The 13,889-nt window shown below is 46.4% G+C and overlaps 1 protein-coding gene across 2 annotated transcripts in view; it reads right to left on the bottom strand.

Annotated features, from left to right (window-relative positions):
* Positions 1 to 6,506, bottom strand: part of ZBTB44 (zinc finger and BTB domain containing 44) — a 33,012-nt gene extending 26,506 nt beyond the window's left edge. For both annotated transcript variants that reach the window (XM_083878018.1, XM_083878019.1), the window contains exon 1: positions 6,396 to 6,506. The gene's annotated coding sequence lies outside the window, so the exon portion shown is untranslated. The remainder of the gene's footprint in view (positions 1 to 6,395) is intronic.
* Between the last annotated feature and the right edge of the window lie 7,383 nt (positions 6,507 to 13,889).

Raw genomic sequence — 13,889 nt, 5'->3', positions numbered from 1 at the left:
GTGTAGAAAAGCTGTTAGATGACCACTTCCCACTCTGTAATAAAAAATGAGGCTGTAATTTTATATTCCTTGGTCTTTAACAACAGCACAAAACCCCCCAAGTGAATATTAAATACTCCTAAGCACTGCAAATTGCCAAAAAATGTCAATATATTACTTTCATCTGCACGTGGCAGCAACTGCAGCAACCTGCTAATTTCAAATCTAATCCCAGAAATCTATTTTTTCTTGTTTTACCATGGCTACCCACAGCATTTCAGCCTTCACTTTCAGACACTCTGCAGGCAAATCAACACAAAGTCGGGGGAAAAATATACATGAAAAAGACTCTCAAATTAGTCAGAAAAGCAAAAATCACCAAGCCCTTTCTGGTGGTGGCATGTGGAGGAAACACCAGGAAAAAATGGTAGTATGGCTCAAGATTTTCTTGGAAGCACAACTCCTCTGGAGCCCTGGAAGAGTCAAAAAAGATAAAAATAACAAAATTTCTCTATCTATGTTATTTTTTCTTTTCCTGCAAGGCAAAATTTGGGGTGCGTCACACCAAAAGCAAATAAAATGCAGAGTCTCTCCTCTTCAATATCCCCCAAACCGTGTCTTCTCCTGTCCCTGGAAATGATTCCCTTGTCCCCTCATTTGACAGAAATAAGTGACTGCAAGACAAGCCACAATCAGTAGGTTTGTAACAAACAAATCTGGCTAAATGCTGGTTTTTTACCAGTTCAGCACAAAGCTTACCTGCCAACTGACTGATTGTTTGAAATATTCAGGGTTTTTTTTTTTTTTTTACACCAAATGACAGCTTTTCTCTCTCACTTTTATTCCAGGAAGCATCACACCCTAATGAAATCCGCATCAACTATTTTTTTTTCTGAAGGGCAATACAAATCTGAAGAACAGCAGCCCCAAGTGCTGGAAGCAACACTGAAAAAAAAAAACAAAACAAAACAAAACAAAACACCAAAAAACTGGATAAAGAAAGAGCAGGAGGGGAGAGATGAAGGCAGAATCTCACAGATCCGAGGAGGAGAGCAGGATTCGCTGATCCAGACAGGTGGAGTGCTGCCAGCCAGCCGAGGTGTCACAGACACACCAACAACAGCCACCTTTCCTTCCCAACGGAAACAGCTCCCAAAGAATCCTCGACAAGTTCAAGCAAGGCAGGAATGTGCTTGTGTCATCACCCTTTCAGCACTACGAGTACCTTTATTTTTCCTAATGAGTCATTTATGCAGATAAATGCCTAAAAGGAGTTCTTCTTGGCTGCGAAATTGAAAAGTCCTTGTGTTTATTTATCCACAAATCGCTGTTATCAGGTGAGCAGGAGCTCCACAGGCTGGAGCTGTCTGCCCTTGTATGGCCAGAACCATGTCCATGGTTTGTGCTGGGCATAAGGAGAGTTTTGTGGGTTTTATTTTAACCTCCAGCATCTTTAGTAACATTTAACCGACACTTCTCACAGTAGGTGTTTCAAAACAGGGGTATTTATCCACTTAAAAACAAAACCAAAACAAGATGTTGAAAGCAAAGTGCAGGAACTGTGAGACCACAGAGCCTCGACACTGCCAGTTCTGTCCCTAACAGGGGGCAAAGTGTCCCTTAACTCACCAGGGATTCCCAAACCCACCAGGAATTTCTCTCAGGTCTCCACAGGACAAGGCACCTTCCACCAGACTCAACTCTGGCAAGGCTCCACCACAACTGTAGTTTTTTTCCATAATGCTCTCTTTGGTAATATCCAAATACAAAATGCTTTATCAAGGGCCATCTGTAGCTGTATTTATAAACTGAGATCTTCTTCAGTGTCTGTATTTCCACTACAGTATCTCTCCCTACGATTACTGTGTTCATTTGAATTTAAATATTACACACAGTAAATGTTTATAATGTTATCACACAGGACCTACAAAATATCCCTTTATTAGAAAGCACATCTCCCTTTGTTCAGTCTTTTTGAGTAAACAAATGTGGTCAAATCACCTCAAAGCAATAGCAGAGCTCAAAGAAAAAAACCAAAACAAACCAGAGTGATACAGAGCTGCCTCCACACACAGAAATACTAAAGAGATTGGGACAATGCAGCCTGGAAAAGGAGGACCCAAAGAGAGAGAACTGAGAACATGGAAACCTATAAAATCACAAAGGAGGTGCTGATGCAAAGAAGATTCTTTATTCTTTCTCACACTACAGAAAGCAGGAGGCGCTCAATGAGATGACAATTTAAAAAGAAGCAAAAAAACCCCAGAAGCCAGGTATTATTTTTGTACAAGCTGAGGGATTCACCACAGGGTATCCTGTGGAGGCTCCAGGTATAAACTTTTTGAAATGTTTGGGCAATTCCCTCCAGGACAGGAGGGAATTCCCTTCCAACAGGCACTGCCAGCTCAGACCACTCAAACCCTTCATCACCAGAACACACTTTTTGCAGCCCTTATTCACCCACCCTTCACATCCTCTGATAAATCTCACATGAAATCATGATTTCCCCAGCTCTAAAGTGGAACACATTAAGAACACGCTATTTACAAATAACGCACAGTTTAAGTCACTCCCTTAACTTGATTAAATGGAATGTAAGAACTGAACGAAATGCTGAGCGTTTACATTTCCTGCCCTCCTGTTTTATCAGGTTTGCAGCTCGTTTCCTACCACCACCATTTCTGGTGAAACCATCAGAAGAATCAATTTGCTCTCCAAGGCAAGGAGAGTGATGGACTCCTGTGTTTACTTAGCAATAAGCACACAACTATTTAATTAGACCTAGAAGCTGCAAACTGCATCTTTGAGGCAACAACAGCCACAGAAAACGAAGCATTTCAATTTGTTACATAAATCAATGTTTTCAGTAGTTTTTTTTTTTTTTTCTGCTTGTAACTGCTGCCTTCCATATGGAAGTGCTGTCACAGGTAGAGAGGCACATCTCCCACCCAGTTTGGCTCCTGCACCCTCACATAACACTTCCTGAGAGAGAAACAAGCAATTAAGTTGCTGCCCCTTCTCAGCCACACGCGATTCCAAGATTGATGTCGCATTTCAAGTGACAGACTGTGAACACGCTCTGCAACCGTGGCATTTAATTTAGGAGTCAGCACTTGACACATTTGAAGTATTTGGAATTCCTGAAGTCTGGCTGTCTGCACAGTTGCATAATTTGAGCGGGGATAACCTACTTATAACCGGGAGAGGGAGAAGAATGTCAACAGACAATCCCTTCTACGTCAGGGGATGTCTCCTTCCTCGTCACGAGCCAGCACTGTTTTGTCACAGGTGGATTCTCTTTTTCTTTAAGCTGGTGGATTCCAGTTCCAATTCCAACATTTGTCACCAGATGTTCTCCTAGGAACACACTCAGATGTTCTCCAAGCTCACTGAAAAGCAAGTTTGGCAGATCTAATGGACGAGGCCAGTGAAATAGTGATGTGAAATACCCCCCAAGACTCAAACACTTCACATCCATTCACAGAAAAACCACCAAATACAACCAAAACCAGTGTCTGGATGGTTGTTCAGCCTCACACAGGGGGAGGCTGTTCTGCTTTTCATTCTCTTAGCAAAGAGCTGAGCAGACCCTCGGAGCAGCACAGCTCTCTACAGACACTGCAGAGTGAAACCACCCCTCTGGAAAGTGCCAGAGTTTATGATTAACCTCCTGTTACAACAAACGTGGCAAGGACTCAGTTTCACTCACTGACTACTCCTCTTACGTACTGCAGAAGGAATATGTAAGGACAGTCTCTCCTCTCCAAACCTCTCACAGTCACAGAGACAGGAATTCCCTCACCTTGTAAACAAAACCAGGGCAAAACCTCCCAGACATGATCCTCCCTCAGCATCATCATCATCATCATCATCCACCTGGGGAGACTGAAGTGGGGCTGGAAATTCCCTTCCCATGGAAGAGAGTGTTAGCACCAATTAAAGCTTGGGATTAAAACCAGCTGTTTAAATAGAAGGAGTCCCAAGGGAGAGGCACTTAGAGCATTGTAACTGGTTCCTGGAATAAACAGTTGGACATCAATGGAGGTATTTAGCTGTGTCTGAGCTCTCAGGTTCAGCTCCACCTCCTTTAAACCCAGACAAGGTCTCCAGGCTCATCACACCTTGGATGTGCATCACAGGCAGACACTGAGCTGCAGGAGGAGACCTCAAGGGCAGAAGAAAAGCTCATTGCACTCCCAATTTTCTGAAAGACTCCTGGGTGCTGCTCTGTGACCTCCCTGCACAGGACCCATCAGTGTCCACAGCAGTGCCCAGGTGTGTCCTGTGTGTGATAAATCACCACCACCTCATCCATGGAAACATCCATTTGGAGCTCAGGGGTGAACTGGGTGAGCTCTGCCTAAGTAACACCTGCCATGTGGGTACCTGTGGATACACCCCAAGAATAAATAAAATAATTTTTTAAGGGAAAGTCTCCTATCAGGCAGAAGCACAGAGAGAAAACAGGGGCAAAGGTGTAACTAGAACTGAGAAACTCTCCATGGGGGAATGGCAAACCCAGAGTCTCAGAGAAAGACAATTATGAGAGCAGGAGACTTCTAGAAACATCCAAGAATGGTTTGGGGTGGAAGGGACCTTAAATATCATGTCCAACTCCCCTGCCACAGGCAGGGACACCTTCCACCAGCCCAGGCTGCTCCAAGCCCTGCCCAACCTGGCCTGGAATGTTCCCAGGGCTGGGGCAGGCACAGCTCCTCTGGGCGCCCTGTGCAGGGCCTCACCACCCTCACAGGGAAGGATTTCTCCTCAACACCCTGTTAATCCTTCCCTCTGTCATTTGAAGCCATCCCCCTTGTCCTGTCACTCTGTGGCCTCATCACAAGTGTCTCTCCTGCTTTCCTGGAAACTCTTCAGGCACTGCAAGGAGCTCTGAGGTCTCAGATAAAAAAACGGAGTGGACAAATTATGTGTATGACCAGAAAAAGAGAAAAGTGATGGTATTTTAGATCCATGGGATGTGCTGACACCTAGGAGTACACAGACTCCTTAATTTTACTCTAATTTTACTTTAGTCCAAGCACAAACCAAGGCAGGCTCAAGCTGAGAGGCTCCCACAGGATCAGCAGGGCCCAGAGAGGAAAAGAGCAGAAGTTTCATCCATGGAAGATGTGACAGGCAGCCAAGGTGGGCACAGGGGGGACAGCAGGGAGGGGATGGGAGCGAGCACAGGAACAGCTGGGAGTCTGTGGGAACACCCAGGACATGAAACACCCATAGAAACAACCTTCCCTGAGGGGTGCAAACACACAGAGTGTGGGATGCACTGACTTCTGGCAGGAAATCAGTGGGATAACCCTGGCAAGTGTGGAGGAGGAGACACACATCCCTCATCAGGGGGCAGAACAGGCTCCACAGCACAGGAGATGGGCTGGAGGAGTCATCCCTTAGGATTTTGTGGATGGGGAAAACCTCAGCAGCTTTTTGCAGAGACAGGAGCCCCCTGAGGTGTGGGATTTAACAGGCTGTGCTGCTCAGGACCAGAGCTCACTCCACATCTGCATGGAAGCAGATTTTGGGAGTACCCTGTGTGTGTGTTAAAGGAGGCTTTAAAGGCTTTCAGCAAGCAAGAAACAGATGATACCCTCCCAGAATCTGCTGATTGTGTTTATACAGGAAAACGACTCTGGAGAGATGGAGGGAGAGCAGAAAAACACAGAGCAGCTCCTGGCAGAGGAGCACGGTGTGTGGACACAGAGGCAGAGCAGCAGACCCCGGCAGATGGGCACTGAGGAATATGCACAAGGGGCTGGTGTAGGAAGAAAACAAACAACAACAAAGGGACACAGCAAGCTCTGCCTCTCAGCTAGTGGGAATCCCTCTATTTCCTCCCATGAGCCGGCACTGGAGGCAGCAGGTATCCCGTTGGGATGCGGGAAACAGCACAACTTCCCCCCCAGCCCCTTTGGAACTCCGGGTTTGTGTGTCCCCAGAGGGGCAGGGGACAGCCCGGGAGGGGGGAACACCGGCACAAGGGACACCCCAAACACCGGGACACCTCTAAACAACACAACACGGGCCAAGAGACATCCCAAAGGGAGGTGACACCCCCAAACACCGGGCAAAAGGGACAGGGAACACCCCCCGGAGAAAGGTGCCACAGGAGACACCCCCCGGGCCGGGAACCCTCGGCGAGGCGCGGGGGCGACACGGCCCCGCGGGAGGGGGACACACGGGCTGTGCACCGCGCAATGGGATCCCCCGGGGGGGCGAGCGGGGCCGCGGGCACGGCCGGGAGGGAACACACAGGCTGAGGAACGGGACGGCTCTGAACCGGCGGTGGGGGGGGAATGAGGGGCCGGAGCCTGATCCAAACCGCCCCCCGCCCCTGAGGGACACGCGCACCGACCGACCGGCCCCCCCTCCCGCCCAGGCCCCGGCCGCGCTCCCCCGGTTACCTGCGGGCGGTCGGTGAGGCCGGGCCGCTATCTGGGGGCCATGGCGGCCGGGAGGGGCCGGGAGGCGGCGGGATGACCGGGATATTGGTCGGGATATTGTCGGGGGGGGGGTTCGGAGGCCGCCGCCTCCCCCTCGGGCGGCGCGCGGGAAACCCGGGGGGGGGGAGGGGGGGGCGCGACCCCCCCGCGCGGAGATGGGGGGGGGGCGTGAGGGGGCGCGCGCGTTCGCGCGCTGCGCGTGCCCGCGGGGGGAAAGGGGGAAGGGGGGGAGGGGGGGGGCAGCGCGCGCGCCTCCGTCCGAGCTCCCGCGCGCGCCGCCCGGGCACTTTGTTTGTGTCCCACAATGCACCGCGAGCGGCGGCAGCGGCGGCGGCCGGGAGGGCGGAGGCGGGGCGCAGCGCATGCGCACTGAGCCACACCTCGGCGGCGCTGAGCCGAGCCCGGCGCCCCGCGGAGAGAAACGGACCCGCTGGTCTCGAACGGGGGGAAAATCGGGTCCTGCTGCGCCCCAACGGAGGGTAACGGGGTTCTGGTGTACCCCAGCAGGGGAAAAACGGGGCCTGAGTGCCCCCCAAAAGGGGTAACGGGGGCTGAGGGCCGCCCGGCGGAGGCCGAGCAGGTCCTGGTGCTGCTCACCTACAGAGGGGACCTGGGCAGGGAACAGGGTCCTAGTGCCCGCCTGCCCCATCAGAGCGGGCACCGGGAACGGGGGGCACCGGGGAACGGGGGGCACACCGGGGAACGAGGGGCACACCGGGGAACGAGGGGCACACCGGGGAACGGGGGGCACCGGGGAACGGGGGGCACACCGGGACAGGCAGCCAGCGGGGCTGGGGAGTGTATCCCCACGGCTGTGCATCCCAACCCTCTCCGAGCACCGGCGGCCCCGGGGACCGGGATTTTCCAGCCGTGCATCCCCCGGGCACTGAGATGCCCCAGCCCTGCATCCCCCAAGGATGCTGCAGTGCTCCCGTTCTCCAGCCCGTGGTGTCCCGGTGCTCTCTCTGCTCCTGCATCCTCCAGCCCTTGAATTCTGCCCTCACAAACCACCCATTGGTTTGTAACCAATCCCAGTCAACTTTAATGAGCTTCTGATTAATCCACCCCAATAATTTGGTGCGAATCTGCACTAAACAGAGCTTTAATCCAACAGGATTCACGCAGCCCTTTCCTCCCTGGATTGTTTTATGGTGTGGTTTGGGTTTGTTGTCTTTGGTGATGAGTTCCCGGTGATTTGAGGCAGGAAACAGATTGAAGGGCCACGGTCCAAAAGTGTTAATCAGCAGTAAAAAATTTAAACCCTGTCCCTGGAAAAGCCACGCTGCTCCATCAGCAGAAAAAAAAGGGGCCAAACTCCCTTTGTGTTGTGAAAACTCAGGGATCCTTCCTTGAAAAACTGGGGGAAGAACCAGAGCAGAGAGTTGGACTTTGTTTAAATCTTCTCATTTCACTTCCTCTTACATTGGTTTTGTATTCCCAGGATCTCTCCTGCAATCCATTGCAATCCACTCCTGTGTAAAGCAGGAGTAAAACAGCACCAATTTCAGCACATCACACGTCTGCAGGTGTTGTTTCCACTTTAATGAGACAATTTTCAAGGAAATCTGCTCCTGGCTACACCATGGAAACTCCTGAGCCACAGAAGATTGTGGAAAAAACCTCAGGCTGCTGTCCCTTTCCTCCAAAAAGCTCTGAAAAGTCTCAACAGGGGCTGTTTGATGGTAAATTGTAGAGTGAGTGATTTTAGTCCACCCAGAGCTGGTGCTGTTTCCTGTAGATGCAGAATCTGATGTGCCTTTTCTTGCTGACTCCCTGTATATGTTGTTGGAAGTTTAAAATTGCTCTAAAATGCTGATTTGTAACAATTCCATGAATAAAGCGTCAGGTGAGCCCAGCAGAGACTCTCGGTGCTCTGGGTTGTCACACAGGCTCAAATCAGGCTTGAAACTTGCTCTGAGCAGGTCGTGGGCTTGGCACAGGGGCCAAAATGGGTCTAAACTGCACAAAATCATGGCAGGGAGACAGAAAAATTAAGTGTGGTCTGTGTGTTCTCACTGTGCCTCAGAAATAAACCAAGTCTTTAAACCTGGGAATGAGCCATAAAACTCCAAAATAAAGAACTACCTTGAATTTCTTTTTAAAGAGTGAATTCAGTAATTAATTAGTGATTCCTGTGTGCAGGAAGGTGGCAGGTTTGGGATACAGAGGATTTCACACATCATCACTGTGCAGGGGCACATCAGACCTCATTTTCTTCTCCCTGCATCAGAAAGGGCTGTTTTATTAACATTTTATCAGCCTTGGATACCTGCAGAGGTTCTCCAGTGATTCCCAGAGCCAGGGAGAGGAAAAACCAGAGGAGGAGCTGCATTGATTCACACCTGCTCAGGTTCCTTTTATTACTCTGCTTTTTCCATGGAGTTGCAATTTTCCCAGTGAGAGGCTGAGAAATGCCGAATCCTGATTCCTGGTGTTTGCCCAGTGATGGGATTTGCTTTTACAGGCATTTTACAATATTCTGGGATTGATTTGTGGACACAGATTGGAGCAACACCAACATAAACCCCGAGTGATTCACTGATAAAACTGCTCTGTGCATCTACTGCTCATTTATAGAGACGTGGAGGGATCTCAGGATGAACCTCCTGGAATTTGGTGGGTATAAAACAGGAGAGAGTTTTCAATGGGATTCCTGTCTGCAGCATGAGGGAAGTGACTGGAGATTGCTTAGACAAGGAAGGCTTTAAGGGCATGGCACAGAAATTCTGTTTTCCCATACACTCAGATGTATCTCCCATCCATCCCTGGGATTTGCCCCTTTTTATAATCCTTGAATCTCTCCCATTCAGGCACCCAGAAGGTGCCATTTCTGGCTGGAAGCTGGTTCACCTTCTTTTTGCAGCCTGTGGGATGTGTTTTCCTGTGCTTCAGCAGCTCCTGGAGCAGACGCTGCACTCCCAGGAGCCTGTTCCTGGCAGGATTCACCATTAACAACCAAAGCAAGTGACACCTTCTCTGCACAGCCTTGCTCTCACCTCCCTGACCCAGCAGCTCCTCAGGGAAAATGGTTTTGCTCCCACGCTCGAGGACTTGTTGCCTGCTCCTGAATTTACCACTGGAGCGCAGGAGCTGTTCCCTCTCCATCCTCCTGCCTGTTAACTCCAGTTAATCTGTTTTAACTCAACCCTGCTGACTTCTCTGCTTGAAAACTCCTGATTTTCTCCTGATTTGGGGAGGATTTGGGGTTTATGTCCCCCCCCCAGACCTGGAATTACTTTCCCTTTTCCTCAGGGAGTGTAGTGCTGAGGGTTAAAGCATCCTGGTTGGCAGGAGAGGAGGTTAAAGCAGGAATTTAGGAGAGAAACCTTTCTAAAATGTTCTAAATTGCAACAGCCCCTCAGAAATGCCATTACCAAAGAACCAGAGAGTTGCTTGGGATGGATTTATCAGGTATCTGTGTGGAGAAAGAAGGATCTGACAGATACCTGATAAATCCTGAGCAGAGGATAACAGCAGAAAAGGGATGTTGTGGCTCTAAGACACGGCAGGAAGGATGATTCCATCAGGAATGAGGATGGATTTGTGGCCGAAGCACCGGGTGCTGGTGTGACCTTGCTGGGACACTGTGGTCCCTTCTGTCCAGGGATAATAAATTCAGAGCTGGGGAGGGTGTTTTGTGGGGCGAGCCTTGCAAAGTTTAGCAGAGTTAAGTCTGACTCCTGTCCACAAAGACATGGGGAGGGAGGGATGGATGGACCCAGGAGAGGGGAAAACCACTGAAATAAAGAGTTTTAGCACGAGGATAAGGGAGAGCAATTATCCAGCAATGGCTGGGGTTGGAGATCAGGAGAGCCCAGTCTTTGGAGGGAGAAGCTCTTGGGCTCAAGGAGCAAACCACCATTTCAACACATACCTGGTGATGTTCATGCCTGGGGGGAAAAACCTGTGGCATCCTACATCCTTTGGACATGATTTTCAAGAGGAAATATGCCCATAAAATATGATTCCCCTGGCTGGGGAGGTTCAGCCATGGGTTGACCCCAGTGATTTTCCCTGGAGGGACTGCAGACATCCATCTCTGCCTGCTGGTCCCCATTGTCTTTTTGGAACCATCGTGGATACAATGTAAGAAATGTTCCCATAAGGTTTGTTTTTTACCCCACTGTTTATTTTCTTATCCCACTATTTTTTTAAAATTGAAATTATGATGATTACACTTAATTAAGGACTTTTCCCCTACCTGGTCATATCCCAAAGCCTTTGGGCATTGTTTGAAATTATCCAGCAACAGCAACAAAACGAGGAAGTAAAAATGTGGGGGAAAAGGCAGGGCAGGCTGTCACCTTAATGAGCTGCAGGCCAGAGCTGTCCCTGTGCCAGGGGAAGTCATCTGGAATGAATGTCACACCTGGTTATAAATAGGGTGGCACCAGTGGCTGTGCCATTAATGTGGGGACACGGCCCCTGGTGGCTTAACCCATGGCAGGGTGAGCACAGGGCAGCCTCTGCAGCAGCGTTTTCTGGCTGCATCAGTGCATGGAAATCCCCAAAATATAGGCAGTAATCATATAGTGTGGAATGTTATAATAATAGAATTTTGTATATGTATTATATATAATATTAATGTGGTATAATAAAATGGTTATCATATAAATAATAGTAACAGTGACTGTCCTATTCCTATTCCTATTCCTATTCCTATTCCTATTCCTATTCCTATTCCTATTCCTATTGCTATCTCTATTCTATTCTATTCTATTCTATTCTATTCTATTCTATTCTATTCATATATAGAAAATAACCCAGAGCTGCTGTTTGATGTCAGGGTGGGATCACCCAGGACAGCTGCCAGGTTTCCAGATTCCCCTGTGATGAGCCCAGGTTTATTCCAACGAGGTGGCTCCAAAATTCCCATTGGCATAAACCAAATTTAGCCCTCCAGTATTCCAGAGAACTACAGATCTAGAGAGCACCAAATTCCACTGCCTGTGGTTATCACACATGAAGTGAAGGAGTCAGAATCGTCTCTGCTTAAGTCCTTTTTGGACTGGCTGTCTTAGTAAACAGCAGAATTATCTATTTATATGGAGATTTAAATATTATATATATTTATATACAGATTTATATTCTGTATGTATATATAGACATACTCTGTCTCTATTAATGTCTGTGTTGTGTGTATTCAATATATAGTATGTATTTATAATACCCATTATATGGTATTATATATATTATGTATATAGATACATTATCTGGAATATAATTATTAATTATAATTATCTAATACATATTGTAATAGACTTAATAAAATTCTATGACACTATATATGTATATATTTTGGGGTGATATATATAATAATAATATATATTATATATACATATGATATGTATAATGTATATAAATATATTATCATGGAGTAATAGAATTCTGATAATATAACATGTATATATCTAATAGATGATATATAGAGATATATAATACAAACAGAGTTCTGTGATATGTGCATAATATGTATATTACGCATATATTATATATATGTATAATATACACAATATATATGGAATGGTTAATATATATATGAGATATGGTTCATATGATATGGTTCTATACTGTAATAGAACCACATGATTCAATAATAATATTTTATATTTTATATAATTTAAAATAATATAATTATATACTTAAAATTATATATTAAATAATTATATATAAAATATATTTATATATTAAATATATAATATATATTTAATATATATATATTACATATATGTGAATAAAATAGTATAATTTAAAATTCATATAATTTCTGTTATTTTTATATATTTTATATTTTATCTATTATATATATAGATATAGATATACTGTATATGTATAGAAAATAATTAGGTGCTAATAAGGCATCCGCAAAACAAAGTTGCTTCAACATTTCTGCAGAATAATTCTGGCTCCATGGATTTTGTCTATTCCCTTATGTGATATTTTGGTTCAGCATCTTAAAACTGAATGAACCATTTATTATCAATAAAATACAGAAAGGAGAGATTTAGAATCTCTCTGGGATGGAGATAATAATAGTGCTGAGAAAAGTGCAAATAAAGACAAATGCAAAGAGATAAAAGGCAGGAAGTCCTTTATTGAAGGGGTAAAGGCAGAGCCACAGACTGTTTTCAAAATTAAAAACAAATACAAACAAGAGGCTAAAAATCAGAAACTTGTATATTCCCCCCTCTCCTTAAGATGAATTCCAAAGCTTAGTTTAGGTTGGGTTTGTTGGGCTTGCACAGCTTGGCTGGTACCAAGGGAGGGGGAAACACCAGTCAGATACCAGAGTGGATAAACAATGAGCAAAGACATCCCTTCTCCAGCTCCCTGCAGCTTTCAGAGAGGGGATGTGCGAGCAGCATGTTAAAACACAGTCTTTTTAAATCTCTTTTTTCCTTCTTTTTTATTTTTATTTTTATTTTTTCTCCTTTCCAGACAGCTACTGTACAAAACCAAACAGAAATTCATAATAAATACCTAACACAAGAGGCTCAGTACATTGCTACAATCCTTCACTGAAGGGAAACATATATATATATACATATATATATATATATAGCCTAATATATAAAACCTCTTTGACTTAAATCAGCATAAAGGCTACTTGTTTTTACAGAAGCCTGGGGCAAGAATTCCACTTTGCATCACCCACAGAGCATCACTGCCTACCAGGGGGTTCCCCACCTTCTTCCTCGCTGGAAAAAGCAGCAGGATTTGCCCTCAAAAAGGAGTTTTTACACCAAGGAAGCTCCAGGGAAGCAGCTGCACAGTGATTATAAAAAACCTGGAGCAGCCCCTTGGCCTGCACGGCTCCTGTGTGATAAATACAGACGTTTTCCTTGGCACTGTCTCAGCCTGATAGTCCTGACCCATCCGAAATGCTGGTGGTGACACTGGAGAGGAAACACATGCTGGCTTTGAGTTAAAACCCTCGCAGACTCAGAGAGGGGAAAAAAAGAAAATAACCCCGCAAGGCTTACATGACTTTAGCATCCAGCTATTTGTTAGAACTTAAATTCCTGGAGATTAATTAGCAGATGTAGAACATTGCCCAAAGGTAGGTCTGTGCCACAGCCCAAACAGCTCTGCGTCCAAACTCTGCAGCTGGCCTTCAGTTTTTTTCCCTTTCAAAAATAAAAATAAAGGAGCCAAGCCCTCAATACTCTCAATCCTGAGCTGTAGCTCCTGTGGTTTTGATAGAAATCATGTATGGGAGATAAAACAGGAATGTTTCATGTTTTCAGGTAAATAGTGAGGTTTCTGTCTTCAGCAGAGCAGCTCATCCCACCATCCCATTCCAAACCTGGCTGGACAACCAGGAAAGGGTCCCACACGAGCTTGGCTCACTTGGGGAAAAGGGACAAGGAAAAGGATTTGGCTCCATAAATGTGAATGGGGAATCTGAAACATCAAAAATTCCAGCCCTCCTCCCCTTCCTATGAGAAAAAGGCA

This window comes from Zosterops lateralis, assembly GCF_965231275.1.
Source record: "Zosterops lateralis genome assembly, chromosome: 25".
NCBI lineage: Eukaryota > Metazoa > Chordata > Aves > Passeriformes > Zosteropidae > Zosterops > Zosterops lateralis.
The sequence above is the reverse complement of the archived record's forward strand: the minus strand, read 5'-3'. Positions and strand labels throughout refer to the sequence as shown.